Source organism: Ovis canadensis, chromosome 12 (genome assembly GCF_042477335.2).
Source record: "Ovis canadensis isolate MfBH-ARS-UI-01 breed Bighorn chromosome 12, ARS-UI_OviCan_v2, whole genome shotgun sequence".
NCBI classification, from domain to species: Eukaryota; Metazoa; Chordata; class Mammalia; order Artiodactyla; family Bovidae; genus Ovis; species Ovis canadensis.
The window spans coordinates 31,819,952-31,841,179 of NC_091256.1; the positions used below are offsets into that span (position 1 = coordinate 31,819,952).

Genomic DNA, 21,228 nt, shown 5'->3' on the forward strand with positions numbered 1-21,228 from the left:
ATCCTTTAGCATTTGTTGGAGAGCTGGTTTGGTGGTGCTGAATTCTCTCAGCTTTTGCTTGTCTGTAAAGCTTTTGATTTCTCCTTCATATTTGAATGAGATCCTTGCTGGGTACAGTAATCTGGGCTGTAGGTTATTTTCTTTCATCTTTTTAAGTATGTCTTGCCATTCCCTCCTGGCCTGAAGAGTTCCTATTGAAAGATCAGCTGTTATCCTTATGGGAATCCCCTTGTGTGTTATTTGTTGTTTTTCCCTTGCTGCTTTTAATATTTGTTCGTTGTGTTTGATCTTTGTTAATTTGATTAATATGTGTCTTGGGGTGTTTCACCTTGGGTTTATCCGGTTTGGGACTCTGGGTTTCTTGGACTTGGGTGATTATTTCCTTCCCCATTTTAGGAAAGTTTTCAACTGTTACCTCCTCAAGTATGTTCTCATGGTCTTTCTTTTTGTCTTCTTCTTCTGGGACTCCTATGATTTGAATGTTGGAGTGTTTCATATTGTCCTGGAGGTCTCTGAGATTGTCCTCATTTCTTTTAATTCGTTTTTCTTTTTTCCTCTCTGATTCATTTATTTCTACCATTCTATCTTCTATTTCACTAATGCTATCTTCTGCCTCCATAATTCTACTATTTGTTGCCTCCAGAGTGTTTCTGATCTCATTTATTGCTTTATTCATTATATATTGACTCTTTTTTATTTTTTCTAGGTCCTTGTTAAACCTTTCTTGTATCTTCTCAATCCTTGTCTCCAGGCTATTTATCTGTGATTCCATTTTGATTTCAGGATTTTGGATCATTTTCACTATCATTATTTGGGATTCTTTATCAGGTAGATTCCCTATCTCTTCCTCTTTTGTTTGGTTTGGTGGGCATTTATCCTGTTCCTTTACCTGCTGGGTATTCCTCTGTCTCTTCATCTTGTTTATATTGCTGTGTTTGGTGTGGCCTTTCTGTATTTTGGCAATTTGTGGAGTTCTCTTTATTATGGAGTTTCCTCACTGTGGGTGGGGTTGTGTCAGTGGCTTGTCAAGGTTTCTTGGTTAGGGAAGCTTGTGTCAGTGTTCTGGTGGGTGGAGCTGGATTTCTTCTCTCTGGAGTGCAATGAAGTGTCCAGTAATGAGTTATAAGATGTCAATGGTTTTGGAGTAACTTTGAGCTGCCTGTATATTGAAGCTCAGGGCTGTGTTCCTGTGTTGCTGGAGAATTTGTGTGGTATGTCTTGCTCTGGAACTTGTTGGCCCTTGGGTGGTGCTAGGTTTCAGTGTAGGTATGGAGGCTTTTGATGGGCTTCTATCGATTAATGTTTCCTGGAGTCAGGAGTTCTCTGATGTTCTCAGGATTTGGACTTAAGCCTCCTGCTTCTGGTTTTCAGTTTTATTTTCACAGTAGTCTCAAGACTTCTTCTATACCACACCATTGATAAAAACATCTAGGTTAAAGATGAAAAGTTTCTCCACAGTGTTTGGACACCCAGAGAGGTTCACAGAATTACATGGAGAAGAGAAGAGGGAGGCAGAGTTAAGGTGACCCAAATGAGATGAGGTGGAATCAAAAGAAGAGCAAGCAAAGTAGCCAGTAATCACTTCCTTGTGTGCGCTCCACAGTCTGGACCCCTCAGAGATGTTCACGAAGTTATACAGAGAAGAGGAGAGGGAGGAAGGAGACAGAGGTGGCCAGGAGGATAAAAGAGGGGAATGAAAAGGAGAGAGACAGATCCAGCCAATAATCAGTTCCCTAAGTGTTCTCCACCATCTGGAACACACAGAGATTCACAGAGTTGGGTAGAGAAGAGAAGGGGGAGGGAGGAGACAGAGGCGACCTGGTGGAGAAAAAGGAGAGTCCAAAGGAGGAGAGAGCAATCAAGCCAGTAATCTCACTCTCATATAAAAATGGGTACTGAAGATTGGGTTTTTGAAGGTACAAAATTGATTACAAATACCAAAACGCAAAGATTAAAAATCTAGAGTAGAGGTTGGATTTTCAAAAATACAATATTAAAGAAAAGAAGAAGTAGAAAAAAAACAAAGTCACAAGAATTATTAAAAAGAAAAAAATATATATATATGAAGTTTGCTTTAAAAATAGGGTCTTTTTAAAGTAATAGTAGGTTATAAAAATGAAAATTAACGGAGAAATAGAGGACTTAAAAATTTAAAAATGTTAAAAAAAAAAGAAGAAGAAAAGAAGAAAAAACAACCAAAAAAAAAAAAAAAGAATGATTGTAAAAATAGTAAAGGTATATCTGGGACTTTCTCTGGTGTTGTTGTGGGCAGTGTGGGGTCAGTTCATTTCTGGTTGGTTCCTTGATCTGGCTTATATTTCTCAAGATCTATAGGCCCCTTCCTATGTAGTTAGTACTAATGACAGAGTTTTAATCTATTGCACCCGTCACTTCCAAGGCGGTTCCCTCTGTTTTAGCTTCTTCTGTTTGCTGGTCTCTTCAGTGTCTGATTTCTGCCCTGACACAAGGGGGGCGGTGGTGGACACTTTTTCTAGGCTCACTTGTTCAGTCCTGCTGTGGGGAGGGAGGGACTCTGCAAACAAATAACACTGGCGTGTGCTCGCAGTGTCTAAGCCACACTGGGCCTGCCCCCACTCGCAGCGCACAGGGCTCAGGCTCTAGGTTGCTCCGCTGGGAACCATCTGAGGCCAGCCCTGGGCTGCATGCACATCCCTGGTCTAAGCCGCTCAGGCTCAGGCACTCAGGTAGTCCTCAGAGGCGCAGACTCGGGCCTGCGTTTTGTGCCCTTCCCAGGTCGGAGTAGCTCAGGTGTTTGGCGAGCGCAGTCGCTGTGACTTATCGCCTCTCCTGTCCCTGCTGCTCAGTTTTCTGGGTGTACAACTGGCGCACCTTCTCGTGCGGATGATGACTGTCCAGAACCCCAAGAATTCTTAGTTAGCAAAGAAGCCTGTTTGCAGTTTGGTGGTTAATGTCCTTCTGGGGCTGCTATTGCCCCCTTCTGGCCCTTCCGGCTCTGGCTGCCTGTCACTGGAGGGGGATGGTCTGCAGCCGGCTAATTCTCTTCCGTCCTTTGTTCTGTGCGTGGTCCTGGCAGTGTCTTATGTTAAAGCTTTTTGCGTGGTAGCTATCCCACAGTCTGGTTTGCAAGCCCAAGTTAGTTCGCTCTGATTACACTTGGGGCATTCAGGCCGGATCCTTATTGTAAGCGATGCAGCCTGCGCCTCCCTGCCCAGCCCCCCCTTGCTAGTGGCGGATGCAGGCGTCTGTGCTGCTTCTCTGCTGGGGGAGTTACCATTGGGCTCGTAAACTGTGGGTTTTAATTATTTATTTATTTTTCCTCCCTGTTATGTTGCCCTCTGTGCTTCCAAGGCTCGCCACAGACTCGGCAGTGAGAGTGTTTCCTGGTTTTTGGAAACTTCTCTTTTTAAGACTCCCTTCCTGGGACGGAGCTCCGTCCCTACCTCTTTTGTCTCTTTTTTGTCTTTTATATTTTTTCCTACCTGTTTTTGAAGACAATGAGCTGCTTTTCTGGGTGCCTGATATCCTCTGCCGTCTTTCAGAAGTTGTATTGTGGAATTTACTCAGCATTGAAATGTTCTTTTGAGGAATTTGTGAGGGAGAAAGTGGTCTCCCCGTCCTATTCCTCCACCATCTTAGGACCACCCCCCTGGAGAAGACTCTTGAGAGTCCCTTGGGTTGCAAGGAGATCCAACCAGTCCATTCTGAAGAAGATCAGCCCTGGGATTTCTTTGGAGGGAATGATGCTGAAGCTGAAACTCCAGTACTTTGGCCATCTCATGCGAAGAGTTGACTCACTGGAGAAGACTGACGCTGGGAGGTATTGGGGGCAGGAGGAGAAGGAGACAACAGAGGATGAGATGGCTGGATGGCATCACTGACTCGATGGACGTGAGTCTGAGTGAACTCCAGGAGTTGGTGATGGACAGGGAGTCCTGGAGTTCTGCGATTCATGGGGTCACAAAGAGTCGGACACGACTGAGCGACTGAACTAAACTGAACTGAAACAATGTATACGTGTTTAAATTTTGGTAGGTAAATAACTATTTTCATCATTATCATGTATTATGAACCATAGGGGATGACAGTATATTTATTTTTATTTTACTTTATTTACATATTTATTTTTAAAGTTATAGTCAAAGAGTTAGCTGAACACATTAACTGAATATGTCTGCAGCATGTACTCAAGGTTTGTCTTTGCTCTGTTGAGCTCACTAGTTCTTTCCTTCACAACTATGAACACACACCCACATTCAGGAAAGACATCATTAGATGAGATAGGAAAGGGAAATAAATGAAGAACCAGCTCTCTTGTATTGAAACTTACATATAATGATGTTCTATGTTATAATGATTTTCTCTATGGAAGTATAATTAACAAGAATAATGCAAGGCAAAGAATCCATTACAAGTGTATGTTACATGATTGTTGACTTGGCCATTTGTGCTCAAGTGCTGATTACCTACACTCCAAAGATGACTAATGTAAGTCAAGTCCCTATCTTTTTCCCCACTGAATCATTTGGTTTTATTTTCATTTGTAAGAAATAATTTTGCTGCTCTCATTTCTTGTACTTATTTTATGTGGGAAGTTTGATTTAAAACATAGAGTGGAATTTGTAGTTTTTGGTCTTACATTTAACTCTTTAATCCACTTTGTATTTTTGTATATGGTGTGAGATACAAATGTTATTCTTTCACATGTAGCTGTCCAGTTTTGCCAACACCCTTAATTGAAGAGGCTCTCTTTTCCCCATTGCATATTCTTTTTTTCTTTGTCATAGATTAATTTACCATATAAGCATGGCTTATTTGTGAATTCTCTGTTCTTTATATCTGTGTGTCTCCTTCTGTGACAATAACATACTCTTCTGATTACTGTAGCTTTCAGTATAGAAGTCAGGAAGTGTGATACCTCCAGTTTTGTTCTTTCTCAAGATTGCTTTGGCTACTCCGGGTCTTTTGTGTTTCCATGCAAATTTTTAAATTATTTGTTTTAGTTCTTTGAAAAATGCCTTTGGTATTTTGATGGAGATTGCACTGAATCTGTCAGTTACTTTGGGTACTATGACCATTTGAACAATAATAATTCTTCCAGTCCATGAGCACACTATATCTTTCTACTTGTTTGTGTTGTCTTCAATATCTTTTATCAGTGTAGTATAGTTTTCAGAGTGCAAGTTTCTTAACATTTTGGTTAGATTTATTCTCAATATTTTATTCTCTTTCATGTAATTGTAAGTGGAATTATTTTCTTAATTTCTCTGAAAGCTTGTTACTACTGTATAGAAATGCAAGATTTCTGTTTATTAATTTTGTGTTATGAAACTTTATTGAATTCATTTATTAGTTCTATTAGTATTTTGGTAGCACTTTCACAATTTTCTGTATGTGATATCATGTCACCTGAAAACACTGAAAGTTTTCCTTCTTTCTAATTTGGGTTTCCTCTGTTTCTTTTTCTTCTCTGATTGCTATGGCTTATATTGAATAAAGGCACTTCTATTGATATGATCATATGAGTTTTATTCTTCAATTTCTTGATATGATGTATCACATTGACTGAATTGTAAATGTTGAATCATCCATGCATCCCTGGGATAAATCCTACCTGAGCATGGCATATGATTCTTTTAATGTATGCTTTTTGTGGTAAAACGTCTGCCCACATGTGGGAGACCTGGGTTCAGTCCCTGGGTCATGAAGATCTCCTGGAGAAGGAAATGGCAACCCACTCCAGTATTCTTACCTGGGAAATCCCATGGACGGAGGAACCTGGTGGGCTACAGTCCATGGGGTCACAAAGAGTCAGAGGACATGACTGAACGACTTCACTTTTGTACAATCTTAGCCATATTTTTTGAATCTGTTTCCTCAAACAAAGAAAACAAATGAAAAGGTAAGCAAATGGCACTACATCAAATTTAAAAAGTTTTTGCACAGTGAAGGAAATTATCAACCAAACAAAAAGACAGCCTACTGAATGGGAGAAGATATTTGCAAATGATATATCCAGTAAGGGATTAGTATCCAAAATATACAAAGAACGCATACAACTCAACATCAGAAAAACAATCTGATTTAAAATTGGGCAGAGGACCTGAATAGATATTTTTCCAATGAGAACATATAGATGGCTAACAGACACATGAGATGCTCACTAATCATCAGGGAAATGACTTGAAAATTAAAATCACACTGAGATACCACCTCACACCTGGCAGAATGACTGTCATCAACAGGATAACAAATAACAAGTGTTGGTGAGAACTTGGAGAAAAGAGAACCCTGGTGGGCTTGTAAATTGGTGCAATCACTATGGAAATTTGTTTTTAATTCAAAAAATGAAAAATAAAACTGCCATATTAATCCAGGGCAAAACAGGTGAAGGGGATTAAGAAATAAAAAACCTCCAGTTATAAAATAAATGAGCCACAGAGACATAATGTATCATAAGGAATATGATCAATAATATTGTAGTAACTTTGTATGGGGACAGATGGTTGGTAGACTTATCACAGTGATTATTTAATAATTTATCCAAATGTCAAATTACTATGTAGTACACCTGAAACTAACATAATACTGCACATCAACTATGTTTCTATAAAAAATAAATAAAATAAAGAATAGCAAAGCAGGTTTTTAGTTTAATTCTGGAGACTCCTACATTATTCAGAAATGATGTTAAGAAGCTTTTAATTTTAATTAGATCCCATTTGTTTATTTTTGCTTTTATTTCCAGAATTCTGGGAGGTGGATCATAGAGGATCCTGCTGTGATTTATGTCTGAGAGTGTTTTGCCTATGTTCTCCTCTAGGAGTTTTATTGTTTCTGATCTTACATTTAGATCTTTAATCCATATAAGCAAGGTGAAAAGACAGCCTTCTGAATGGGAGAAAATAATAGCAAATGAAGCAACTGACAAACAACTAATCTCAAAAATATACAAGCAACTTATGCAGCTCAATTCCAGAAAAATAAACGACCCAGTCAAAAAATGGGCCAAAGAACTAAATAGACATTTCTCCAAAGAAGACATATGGATGGCTAACAAACACATGAAAAATGCTCAACATCACTCATTATTAGAGAAATGCAAATCAAAACCACAATGAGGTACCACTTCACACCAGTCAGAATGGCTGCGATCCAAAAATCTGCAAGCAATAAATGCTGGAGAGGGTGTGGAGAAAAGGGAACCCTCCTACACTGTTGGTGGGAATGCAAACTAGTACAGCCACTGTGGAGAACGGTGTGGAGATTCCTTAAAAAATTGCAAATAGAACTACCTTATGACCCAGCAATCCCACTTCTGGGCATACACACCGAGGAAACCAGAACTGAAAGAGACACATGTACCCCAATGTTCATCGCAGCACTGTTTATAATAGCCAGGACATGGAAACTACCTAGATGTCCATCAGCAGATGAATGGATAAGAAAGCTGTGGTACATATACACAATGGAGTATTACTCAGCCGTTAAAAAGAATTCATTTGAATCCGTTCTGATGAGATGGATGAAACTGGAGCCAATTATACAGAGTGAAGTAAGCCAGAAAGAAAAACACCAATACAGTATACTAACACATATATATGGAATTTAGGAAGATGGCAATGACGACCCTGTATGCAAGACAGGAAAAAAGACACAGATGTGTATAACGGACTTTTGGACTCAGAGGGAGAGGGAGAGGGTGGGATGATTTGGGAGAATGGGAATTCTAACATGTATACTATCATGTAAGAATTGAATCGCCAGTCTATGTCTGATGCAGGGTGCAGCATGCTTGGGGCTGGTGCATGGGGATGACCCAGAGAGATGTTGTGGGGAGGGAGGTGGGGGGGGGGGGCGGTTCATGTTTGGGAACGCATGTAAGAATTAAAGATTTTAAAATTTAAAAAATAAAAAACTAAAAAATTTTAAAAAAAAGAAAAGAAATGATGTTAAGGCTTCAAACTAATATTGGCACCCTTTTGGATTTCTGACTCCAGAGAATCTAACTGAAGCTATGGACCTTCTTTCCAGAAGAAAGTACAAATATACAGTGCACACAACACTTGCATGCCATCATTTTGTTTCATTGAAAACCAATTTCCTTCACAGAATAAGTGAAACTAAAGTTTTGTTTACAACTGTTACTCTCAAATGTGTATTTTATAAAAATGTGGAAATGAACATAACACTTTCAAGTAAAGAAATGAACTTTATAGAAGTAAATTTCAATAAAAACACAACTATATTTTTATTAATACTTGAGTTAAAACATTGAAATGGTAGGGTAGATTTTTAGTATGGCAGTGCTTTTGTCTTTGAAATTAATTTGATTTAAACTTTTTGTTCTAATGGCAACAAATGTTAAAAATAATTTACCTAGGTATATGTAGCAAATGGAATCAGAATTCTAATAATTTGCTCTGTCAAAGAACAAAGGTTGAAGTAAAAGCATATGAAAGCTTTCTAAGAATCTATAGAGATTCTAGAGATTGAACTCATGTCATTTCAACTCCTTTTGTCCTTCAACCATTGAGGTTATGTGTTTTGAAGTCTGCCTTATTGACATACTCTGTGACAACCAAAAGCCATGGATCCATGTGTCATTTTAGGGACACTGAAGCAGAAGTGAACTTCAACAGAAATTTGTATTGTTCATGGGTATTCAGAGATTTCTCCCTATACAGAAATAAATTCTCATTTTTCACTTCAGCCTGCAAAAGTACTTCATCTGGAATTAGAGGGTAGGCATAATTATCTTCCTTTAATCTTATTTTCCAGAGAAAAGGTGTGTTCTAAAGAAGCCATGACTTTCCAGCACCATACATACTATGGCAGTAATGTGTTGAATAATAATAATAATTCAATTACCTAAGTAATTACAAACCTACTGTATTCCTTATCATATTGCTCTAACCAGGGCTTCCTATTTCTCTCAGATATTTTGAAGCATCTACTTAAAGTCAACTCTTTATCTTCAGGACACTTTATTTTCTATCCTGTTTGCATTTTCTCATGAAAATCCTCTGAAGTTGACTACTGAAAAGGAGTATAGATGCCTCCATTTCCAGATTTGGAGGTAGCATCTTTGGCAGTAATTCATGCTCATGTAGGAAGTGATCGAGGGGATACGTGGAACTCTTTTCATCAAATAGTAAAATAAGATATGTTTCCAAAGATTGCAGATAGAGTATCTAGTCGTGAAGCTTTAGATTTCCCTTCCAATTGAAGTTATGCTCAGCAAACGAAATGTTAATCATCTTGAAGACAGGAAGCAGTCTACCTGGTTTCTGAAAAGGACTCAGAATTTTTCTGTCATTATGTCAGTAGGAACATACTAGATCAGATTCATCAGTTGATTGCTCTCAGAAACATCTTGGGTCACAGAAAGGAAATGTGGCCTCAGTGATTTACTCTGTGACTTGTTAGAAAATATCAACTATTTGGGAGAGGATGAAGTATTTCTTTTCTTTTATATTCTAAGTCGTAAATCAACAGCGCTTGTTCTCATGCTACATGATTTCTCCCCTGTACTATGTGGCTTCATGTGTGCATTAGGAGTTGATTCCAGGCAAAGTCTTTGGATGGAGCCAATAACAGTTTGGTTAATTTCTAACTTCTCTAATCAACCCAGTTTTGTGACAAAGAGCCCCATCCTCTGAAGTACTTTCACAAATGGCAGAAGTGCTCAGCTGTATTTACTTCATGTTTTTAATGGTGACAACTTCACTGCTCTAGAGGTTGTTGATTTACTGTGCTGTTTTATAATCTAAACCTCAAGACTCTGTCTCTTTATGGTACGATATTAAGAATGCTTCAACACAATTTTTAATATTATGTATAACAATAATATTGTTATATTAATATAACTTAATATTATTATTAAGTTGTTATTATTAAGGTGTTATTTTGGGTATATCCTCCACTGTTTAAAAATTAAATCAAGTCTAAATAATAGAGATTTAGAATTATGGAAGTAAAAGCTTCTCCACACAGCAATACCCAAAAAGAAATAATCTTTGTAATAGCTTTTGAGTAGCAAATGGCTTGGCAGACTCCACTGAGATTAGTTTCCTTATGGCTTTTGTGACTGTTTAGAGCTACTAAATTTAGATATTTTGTTTCTGAGTATATTTTCTGAGGTTTTAAAGAGAAGCAATTTCCCTCCAATTAAAAAATTTTTTAAAAGCAATTTGATGAGTAGATCAAAAACAACAATAAGGCTAAATTAGCCACAGATTTACTGGATAAATAATTGTGTTCAATATGCTTAGCTAATTGTGTATGTATTATAGGCATGAGTAATAATGAATTTATTTTCTAGCTATACTTCACAGGCATTCAACAATCAAAATGGACAATAATCCTATGGCTTTCTGCTGGGGCATATAGTAACTATTTAACTGCTGGATTTTGACCTGGTTTGAGGTAGTGCTTGGGTTTGTAACCATTTACTAACAGATATGAAAACAGTGAAAGCACTTCTAAAATGTGTCAATAACAAGTATACCCATACTGATGCATGCTGGCAGAATTTCAGCTCTCATTCCAGTGTGGATCTTGTTATAATCATACATCCCTACCCAAGTAATGGGCATTATCTTTATGGCCTCTATTCTGGATCTCTGTCATGTGCATGGCCTGTTGGTTTCTTAAGTCTTACATTATCTTCACTGATTGTTAGAATTCTTATAATCTATATGCATTTCAGCAGTGTGCATTTATTAAGTTAGAAGGACTTTTACTCTTCACTGTAAAGAACTGATTCAGCTGCTATTGCTTCTGTTCATATAGATCTACGTGTTGTGTGTGTAATTCCATAGAACTCCAGAGTTGCTCTGTTCACTAAAGAGCAGAACTACTCTCTGAGAGAGTAAGCCCCACAAGCTGTAAATTTATATTGTTCAATATTATAGCTGTGTAGCTGTTAAGCACTTGAAATGTAGCTTCTCTAATTTGAGATGTGCTGTAAGTCTAAAAGACCCTGGATTTCAAAGATGTAGTGCAAAAAAGGTAAAATATTCATATTTTTATGAATAAAATATTCATATTTTAATGACATAGGTATACTGTTTAGACATATTAGCTTAAATTATTTTATTGCCATATAATTAATTTCACCTGTATCTTGTTATTATTTCTAATATGGCTACTAGACATAAATGGCATATATGGCCACATTGTATTTCTATTGGACTGTGCAGGTCTAAATGACATAGCTAAGCAAATATTTAGCCTAACAAGGAACTTCATTTTAATGGAACCTGTGGAGAATTTGGTTCTGGAAACTCAAGCAAGCATTTTTATCTGATGTTGTTGTGCTTTTTCACTTTCAAACTTTTTCACTATAATGTAGTGGATTTGAAAATACCACTAGGTTCTTTGGCGTTAGTTGCTCCCTCCACACCCCACTAAACTACTAAATCATTCCTCCCAGTTCACTCATTTTAGGTCTAAGAAGTGAATCTAAAAGAAAAGGTACATGGAGTGGAAATTTGGGGTTTTTACGTATAATTCAGTTCAGTTCAGTTCAGTTGTTCAGTCGTGTCTGACTCTTTGTAACACCATGGACTGCAGCATGCCAGGCCTCCCTGTCCATCACCAACTCCTGGAGTTTACTCAAATTCATGTCCATTGAATCAGTGATGTCATCCAACCATCTCATCCTCTGTCATCCCCTTCTCCTTGTGCCTTCAATCTTTCCCAGCATCAGGGTCTTTTCCAATAAGTCAGTTCTTTGCATCAGATGGTCAAAGTATTAGAACTTCAGCTTCAACATCAGTCCTTCCAATGAATGTTCAGGACTGATTTCCTTTAGGATGCACTGGTTGGATCTCCTTGCAGTCCAAGGGTCTCAAGAGTCTTCTCCAAACCACATTTCAAAAGCATCAATTTATCTTACTGTAAATAATTAAATAATAATGCCAAGGGATTAAACTAAGGCTTTGGCGAAGTTTTTAATGACAGTGTAGGTGTAGACTCTTGACTCTGGATCAGCTTTGCCCATGGCCAAAGAACCAAAAGAAATCACTTTTGTTCTGCATAAATGAAATAGTAGTCCTATTCCTACCACTCTTTTAATTTGATTTCATGAATTTATTTTGTGGGAAATCAGTATATTTCTTTAAACCAGGAACAAGATTATAGTGCTATTTTTATAAAGATAGGTAAAATTAACATGGCTTTATAAGTTGGTTAGGAAATGCAACCCATTCCAATACTCTTGCCTAGGAAATCCCATGGACAGAGAAGCCTAGTGAGCTACAGTTGATGGGGCCACAAAAGACTCAGACACGACTTAGTGACTAAACAATAGCAACAACAAAATGCGTTGGTTAAAACATATGCAATCTTAGAGAATTTATAAACACACTTAAAAGTTGTCACTATACAATTGTAGAACTATATGCAACCACTTCTTGAGCTGATCTATGGTTCGGAAAAGAAGGCATGACTTGAGACAAAGTACATGAACCAAAATTTTCAATATTTTAGAGGCTATTTTCAAATTCTGATATAAGTAAATAGGCGTGAGTCTTGGACCCAGAAAACAGGAAGAAAAATCAATCAAAAATACTCTGGATATTAAAACCGACTTTGTGCTCTAATGTGAAGCTACTTGATTGAGTGGTGCAGTGTCAACCATATCTTTCTTCTAATGCTAAAAGTAATGCACATAGACAGAGTGACAATCACAGCACAGCCTCCCATCAGCAATAATTAATCTTTTAGTTAACAGAGACTAGAAAAGCCTCTCATCAGCCTCTTCTGAAGTCTGAGGGACCCTGTTTTTTGATGTTTGCATTCTGAGGAAAATTGTCCCCACCAGTTCTAACAAATTGAAACACCAGGCTAATTATGGCAGCTAATGAAGTGTGTGGAATGGTCACAGCTTGTCGTGAAACTGTTCCTTCAGCTTGGATTAGGGTTTCATCAATCACTTTTTTAAACTAATCCAGAATTGCTTCTGCCCAGTGCTTGGCATTTTTAATGCCTTTTCTGTAATTGGTTTTTCCCCTAAAGCTTAGACTGTTTTTTGAAATATTATAGTCTCAAGACAGGACTTGCAAACTCTAGTTTGTAAAAAAAAATTTATTATTAGTGATATCAGCTGATCAAGTGGTAAGAAGCTAATAAAAGGACCACCAGAATAAAAGTTGATATATTGTTCCAATCCTGCTAAAGGTAGTAATAAAGCATACCTATGTATATCATTTTCCCAAATGTATGTATAATACAATGTAGGAAAATCATAGTTGGTGGTTATGTGACTGAATTCCACCAAGAGTTTCTATGAAATTAATACGTGATGTTAGTTTATTGCTAGGGGAGGATCACTCTCTGTTTATCATCCAGCATTGTTTTATAAGATGTCTACATTTTGCACTGAGCCAAGCATTTTGAAGCATTAAACCAAAGATATCTATATTCCCAGTTAAATCACTCTGCATAAATCTGTACTTCAACTCAGAAAACCTTGCATAAAGGCTTTTACCTTATCTACAAAAGGGAATCAGTTATTTCTCAGGCATGACTATAATTTCTAAATAATTAAGACTTGTTTTAATGTTGAAAGTTCATCAAAGCAACTATTGAGCACCCACAATGTGCAGAGTACTGCCTCAATATTTAAGACAATTCAATAAAGCAGAGGCATTAAAATTCATAGGCTATGTCCTTTGATATAACATGAAGAAATATATATATAATATAGTCCCATAAGGCCTTAAGTTTCGAAACATGTATTTTGTGACATCTCACAAGTTTTCATCACAAATTTAAAAATATTTTTTATTTTGACCCGTGCTTTATTTACATATAGTTGAATTATTTAACATTTGGAGATTTTCTAGTTTTTTTAAATTTGCAATTTAATAATTATATAATTATTTATGCAAATTAAATAATCTTTATACAAATATGAATAATTTAACAACTTACCTGTGGTCAAAGACCATTCTCTGAATTTAATCTTCTGAAATTTGTTGAGAGTTGCTTTATGGTCCAAGATTTGGTCAATTTTGGTAAATGTTCCAAGTATATTAAAAAAGATATACTTTCTGCAGTTGTTGGGTACAACATATTTACCATGACTTGAAGATTGTTCAAGTCATCTTCTATGTCCTTACTTATGATATCTATATCATACTGCTATTACTGATATCAGTATTACTTTAAGAGCCAAACGACAAATATCTTAGGTTTTGAAGGGCACATGGTCTATGTTACCACTACTCTAGTCTGCGTTTATAGCACACAACAACCACAGACAATACATAAAAGAATGGGCGTGACTGTGTTCCAATAAAACTTTATTAAAAATTAGAAAGTAGGCTGGTTTGGATCAGAAAGTGGGCTGTAGTTTACTGACCCCTATTAGGTACTAACAGAACCTCTGATTTATAGCTGGGTATATGATTGTATGAGATTAAAGCTGCATTTATCAGCCACCTCTTAAAGCTAATTATAGTCCTGATACTAGATACTGGAAAATGGAAAGTAAGTAAAAGTACGGGCTCTGCTCTAGGAATTATTTTCCGAACTTTCCCTACATAAAAATGTCTGATGGTGTGCAAGATAGCTAAAAGCAGAACTCTCATCAAAGAAGATCTATGCAAGCTAATAAATTAGTCTGATAAAATTCCGTTTGTCGTTGTTGTTCAGTGGTTAAGTCGTGTCCATCTCTTTGCAGCCCCGTGGACTGCAGCTCCCAGGCTCCCCTGTCCTTCACCATCTCCCAGAGTTTGCTCAAACTCATGTCCATTGATCGGTGATGCCATCCAACCATCTCATCCTCTGTTGTCCCCTTCTCCTCCTGCCCTCAATCTTTCCCAGCATCAGGGTCTTTTCCAGTGAGTCAGCTATTCACATCAGGTGGCCAAAGTTTTGGAGCTTCAGCTTCAGCATCAGTCCTTCCAATGAATATTTAGGGTTGATTGCCTTTAGGATTGACTGATTTGATCTGCATAAAATGTAAAAGGCACAAGCCTCCTAGGTCACAGACTGCTCCTCACAGCAAGTGCGGAGAAGGAGTTTAGCATAATTGTGCTAGTTCTCCGAGCCTCAGGTCCCACAGGTGATACAGAGAACCCCGCAGTGCCTGCACGTGCTCGTCTAGTGTGCCACAGGAGGAAACCCCATGTGTGTGAAATCTACCGCTTTCATGGGAAGCAATAAGCAAGACTTCTCTAGAGGGAGATCAGGAGCTTTGCAGGACTGCACGTATATACTGAGGTATAATTTCTCAGGGTGAACAGCTGCATATTCCTAATACTGAGAAGTGACCCTCACACTGGGTAAAAGAATTATCCAGACTTTGTGATTTCAGCACATTCAGCAAGATTTGTAGGTCCCATGGTAGACTGCCTCCCTTTGTGTTTTTAAAGAAAAGTGTCATCCTTTTCTTTTCCTCCTTCTGGAGGGTGTGGTAGCTAGAGATTGATTGACATCTTCAGTCATACTGTAATCCTTGGATCAACATGGCCATGAAAGATAGAGCCATCATATAAAAGAATGCTGGGTCCCTTTCACTGTGGAGTATCACACCAACCCTGCACTTTTGTGTAAATGAGAAAGAAAACTCTCTCTTGTTTAAGTCATTGTTAATTGGGGGCTTTCTAACAGTTACAGCCAAATCTAATCCTAATTAATACACTAGCTAAGAATGCCTTTCTATTGCTTCCATTTATAAAGTGACAGCGTATATATAAGATACTGGGCTCACAGCCTTTTCCTCTTAACTCTATAAATATTAGTTTATGATCTCTATCAATTACTGTTACAAAATAAGTATCTGAGACAAGAGTGATTCTTTGTGTGTGTGTTTGTGTACACCCATGGGGTGCTTTTTTAAAAAAAATTATTTTCTTTATTCTAAAATACAACTTTTACCATCCCTTCAACTTTGAATAGCCAATTATTACCTCTAAAGTGAATTTTAATTCTGCTATTGTAATCTTAGTTTATTTACTCTCGTCACCTAATATCTCTGACTTAGTTGTTTTTATGGATATCTAGTCCTGTTATTTCAGCCTCTTTACCCTTTTGTCTTTGGCTGTATATTACAGAATCTGTATTTTTTAGGAGTTGGTTGAAGTTTGCAAATATTTTCCAACACTTAAATTTTCTTCAGTTTGCTATAATTGATGGCTTTCAGACGCCTGGTTTTCATCCAACTCTGTTTTTCGTACCATAGTCTTTTGCCATTTCCGCCGCCCACCCCCCCCACCCCCCCGTCCCCCCCCCCCTCTTTTCCTTCTCCTGGGCTTCCCAGGTGGCTCCATGGTTAAAAAAAAAAAAAAATCTGCCTGCAATGCAAGAGATGAGGGTTCAACCCCTGGGTCAGGAAGATTCCCTGGGGGAGGAAATTGCAACCCAGTCTAGTATTCTTGTCTGGGAAATCCCATGGACAGAGGAGCCTGGTGGGCTATAGTTCCTGGGGTTGCAGAAGAGTCAAACACGACTTAACAACTGAACATCAACATGATCCTTTTCCTGTTCATTCATTGTTTACCAACACATTCATTGTTTACCAACATAAGGAGTCGGTGGATTTGGTTCTTGTATCTCTTTGAATCAAGGCCTCTTTCCAAGTTTCAGTTAGAAGGCAGCCCAATTCACTTGAACTCATTCCCTAGATCTCCAATGCTAATAATGGAAGAGATGAAAACTTAAAGTTCTAACCTGGGATTGCCTCTTACAACTCTTCTTTGCATGTGTTAACCTGAGGCAAATAGACTGCCAGATATTTTCCAGCAAAGATGGGTTTATTTGAGATCAGCAAAGAATTGCAATTCAGGGTCTACAAAAAATGGTGAGCCACGTGCAAGTCCACCCATGGCACAGAGAGGAGAATGCTTCTATAGAGGGCAAAGGAAGGAGGGCGGGCTGCAGTAGACAAAGCGCCCCTACCTTTTCATTGACTGAGTCCTTGCCAGAAAAAGAGGAAGGGTCTTCTTTCTTCCTGTTGGGCTCTGCTGTAATTGCAGGATCTGAGAGCTCCCCTTTCTGGTCTCCAAATTTTTTTGTAACTGGGGTTACTGTTTAGTCATTTTCCACACATAGCCTAGAGGTCTTGACTGCAGTGAGTCTCTGTAGAACCCATATAAAGCCTAGCCTTTGTTTCTGTAGCTCAGCAATTTTGTGTCCTCCATTCATTATCCTGACTCTCTTGAAAAGAGAAACATATCCTTTGATTTTAAAAAAAAAAGACCTGAAAAGCAATCCAAATTTAATTCTTGAGGTAAAGTCAAAAATAAGTAAGGAGGAGTTCTAGTGAAATTTACTGGGACTGAGAATTTTATCTGATATTTGAAATCTTCAACAGACATGGCTGGTCTATCTGTCTGAGCTTCAGATCCCTTCATGATGACTTTCACTTCCAATCCCGAATGTGGACATTAGTAGTTTTTGTTTGCAATTTTCTTCCCACATCTAACCAATTCTTCCATGTACTATTGATGGTAGAAATGAAAAGGATTTTTCTTAGGGCTCTAACCATAAGATTTCTTGAAAGTGGAATTTTTTTCTTTAGGCTAATTAACTAGCCCCCATGATGGATAGGAACTTAATGGAACATGTGAGGTTAACACCTACTAAATCATAATAACAGTTTGAAAATTTGAATAGGCCCTAACCATATGGTTGGAAGCAGAAAAAATGAATTAAAATACTTAACCATTAATTTCCAAGCTCTTGGAAACTAATAGGTTTCTAGAAATATTATTAATGATGACTAACATTCATATCATAATCTATATTAGCTAAACATGTCAGCATAAGAAATGTATAAAGTATCATGCATTAATATCCAAAGCTAAATTGCTAAGTAAAGAATATTGCATAAAAGATAGCTCCTCCTCATAATCATTTCAGTCTAGCATATTAATATTCAGTTCAGTTCAGTCACTAGTCATGTCCAGCTCTTTGCGACCCCATGGACTTCAGCATTCCAAGCTTCCCTGTCCATCACCAATTCCCAGAGCCTACTCAAAATCATGTCCATCTTGTCAGTGATGCCATCCAGCCATCTCATCCTCTGTTGTCCCCTTCTACTCATGCCTTCAATCTTTCCCAGCATCAGAGTCTTTTCCAATGAGTCTGTTCTTTGCATCAGGTGGCCAAAGTATTGGAGTTTCAGCTTCAGCATCAGTCCTTCCAATGAATATTCAGGACTGATTTCCTTTAGGATGGACTGGTTGTATTTCCTTGCAGTCCAAGGGACTCTCAAGAGTCTTCTCCAACACCACAGTTCAAAAGCATCAATTCTTCAGCACTCAGCTTTATTTATAGTCCAACTCTCACATCCATACAGGACCACTGGAAAAACCATAGCTTTGACTAGGCGAATATTTGTTGGTAAAGTAATGTCTCTGCTTTTGGTTATTCTATCTAGGTTGGTCATAGCTTTCCTTCCAAGGAGCAAGCGTCTTTTAATTTCATGGCTGCAATCACCATCTGCAGTGATTTTGGAGCCCTGAAAGATAAAGTTTCTCACTGTTTCCATTGTTTCCCCATCTATCTGCCATGAAGTGATGAGACCAGATGCCATGATCTTTGTTTTCTGAATGTTGAGCTTTAAGCTAACTTTTTCACTCTGCTCTTTCCAATAAGGGTGGTATCATCTATGTATCTAAGGTTATTGATATTTCTCCCAGCAAACTTGATTCCAGCTTGTGCTTCCTGCAGCCCAGCATTTCGCTTGATGTACTCTGCATAGAAGTTAAATAAGCAGGGTGACAATATACAGCCTTGATGTGCTCATTTCTGGATTTAGAACCAGTCTGTTGTTCCATGTACAGTTCTAACTGTTGGTTCTTGACCTGCAGACAGATTTCTCAGGTGGTCAGGTGGTCCGATATTCCCATCTCTTGAAAAATTTTCACAGTTTGTTGTGATTCACACAGTGAAAGGCTTTGGCATAGTCAATAAAGCAAAAGTAGATGTTTTTCTGGAACTCTCATGCTTTTTCAATGATCCAGCAGATGTTGGCAATTTGATCTCTGGTTTCTCTTCCTTTTCTAAATCCAGCTTGAACATCTGGAAGTTCACAGTTCATATCCTATTGAAGTCTTGCTTGGAAAATGTTGAGCATTACTTTGCTAGTACGTGAGATGAGTGCAATTGTGTGGTAGTTTGAACATTCTTTGGCATTGCCTTTCTTGGGGATTGGAATGAAAACTGACCTTTTCCAGTCCTGTGGCTACTTCTGAAATTTCCAGATTTGCTGGCATATTAAGTGCAGTACTTTCACAGCATCATCTTTTAGGATTTGAAATAGCTCAACTGAAATTCCATGAGTTTGAGTAAACTCCGGGAGTTGGCGATAGACAGGAAGGCCTGGCGTACTGCAGTCCATGGGGTCACAAAGAGTCGGACACTACTGAGAGACTGAACTAAACTAAGCCAAACTGAACTGGAATTCCATCACCTCCACTACCTTTGTTCCTAAGGATGCTTCCTAAGGCCCACTTGACTTCACATTCCAGGATGTCTGGTTCTAGGTGAGTGATCACACCATTATGGTTCAACAGTTCAGTCCAGTCGCTCAGTCGTGTCCGACTCTGCAGCCCCATGAATCTCAGCACGCCAGGCCTCCCTGTTCATCACCATCTCCCGGAGTTCACTCAGACTCATGTCCATCGAGTCCGTGATACCATCCAGCCATCTCATCCTCGGTCGTCCCCTTCTCCTCCTGCCCCCAGTCCCTCCCAGCATCAGTCTTTTCCAATGAGTCAACTCTTCGCATGAGGTGGCCAAAGTACTGGAGTTTCAGCTTTAGCATCATTCCTTCCAAAGAAATCCCAGGGCTGATCTCCTTCAGAATGGACTGGTTGGATCTCCTTGCAGTCCAAGGGACTCTCAAGAGTCTTCTCCAACACCACAGTTCAAAAGCATCAATTCTTCGGTGCTCAGCTTTCTTCACAGTCCAACTCTCACATCCATACGTGACCACAGGAAAGACCATAACCTTGGCTAGACGGACCTTAGTCAGCAAAGTAATGTCTCTGCTTTTGAATATGCTATCTAGGTTGGTCATAACTTTTCTTCCAAAGAGTAAGCATCTTTTAATTTCATGGCTGCAGTCAGCATCTGCAGTGATTCTGTTATCTGGGTCATAAAGATCTTTTTTGTATAGTCCTCCTATGTATTCTTGCCACTTCTTAATATCTTCTGCTTCTGTTAGGTCCATACTATTTCTGTCCTTTATTGTACCCATCTTTGCATGAAATGTTCCCCTGGTATCTCTAATTTTCTTGAAGAGATCTCTAGTCTTTCCCATTCTATTGTTTTCCTCTATTTCTTTGCATTAATCATTGAGGAAGGCTTTCTTATCTCTCCTTGCTATTCTTTCAAACTCTGCATTCAAATGAATATATCTTTCCTTTTCTCCTTTGCCTTTAGCTTAGCTTCTCTTCTTTTCTCAGCTATTTATAAGGCCTCCTCAGACAACCATTTTGCCTTTTTGCACTTCCTTTATCTTGGGGATGATCTTGATCACTGCCTCCTGTACAATGTCATGAAAATTCATCCAAGGTTTTTCAGGCACTCTGTCAATCAGATCTAATCCCTTGAATCTATTTGTCATTTCCACTGTATAACTGTAAGGGATTTGATTTAGGTCATACCTGAATGGTCTAGTGGTTTTTCCTACTTTCTTCAATTTAAGTCTGAATTTGGCAATAAGGAGTTTGTGATTGGGCCACAGTCAGCTCCCAGTCTTGTTTTTGCTGACTGTATAGAGCTTCTCCATCTTTGGCTGCAAAGAATATAATCAATCTGATCTTGGTGTTGACCATCTGGTGATGTCCATGTGTAGAGCCTTCTCTTGTGTTTTTGGAAGAGGGTGTTTGCTATGACCAGTGCATTCTCTTGGCAAAACCCTGCTAACCTTTGACCTGCTTTGTTTTGTACTCCAAGGCCAAATTTGCCTGTTACTCTGGGTAGCTCTTGACTTCCTCTTTTTGCATTCCAGTCCCTTATAATTAAAAGAACATCTTTTTTGGGTGTTAGTTCTAGAAAGTCTTGTAGGTCTTCATAGAACCATTCAACTTCAGCTTCTTCAGCATTACTGGTAGGGGCATAGACTTGGGTTACTGTGATATTGAATGGTTTGCCTTGGAAATAGAGATCATTCTGTCATTTTTGAGATTGTTAATATTATATCTATGATAAAGTGGAGTTCTTATGTAACTTTTCAATATAAAACAATTCTTACTTTGCCTTTGTTTTCCTAAGAAAAATGAATAC

At 38.3% G+C, this 21,228-nt stretch overlaps 1 protein-coding gene across 2 annotated transcripts in view; it reads left to right on the forward strand.

The window, feature by feature from the left end:
- Positions 1 to 21,228, forward strand: part of SPATA17 (spermatogenesis associated 17) — a 250,526-nt gene that overhangs the window by 194,692 nt on the left and 34,606 nt on the right. The window lies entirely within an intron of this gene.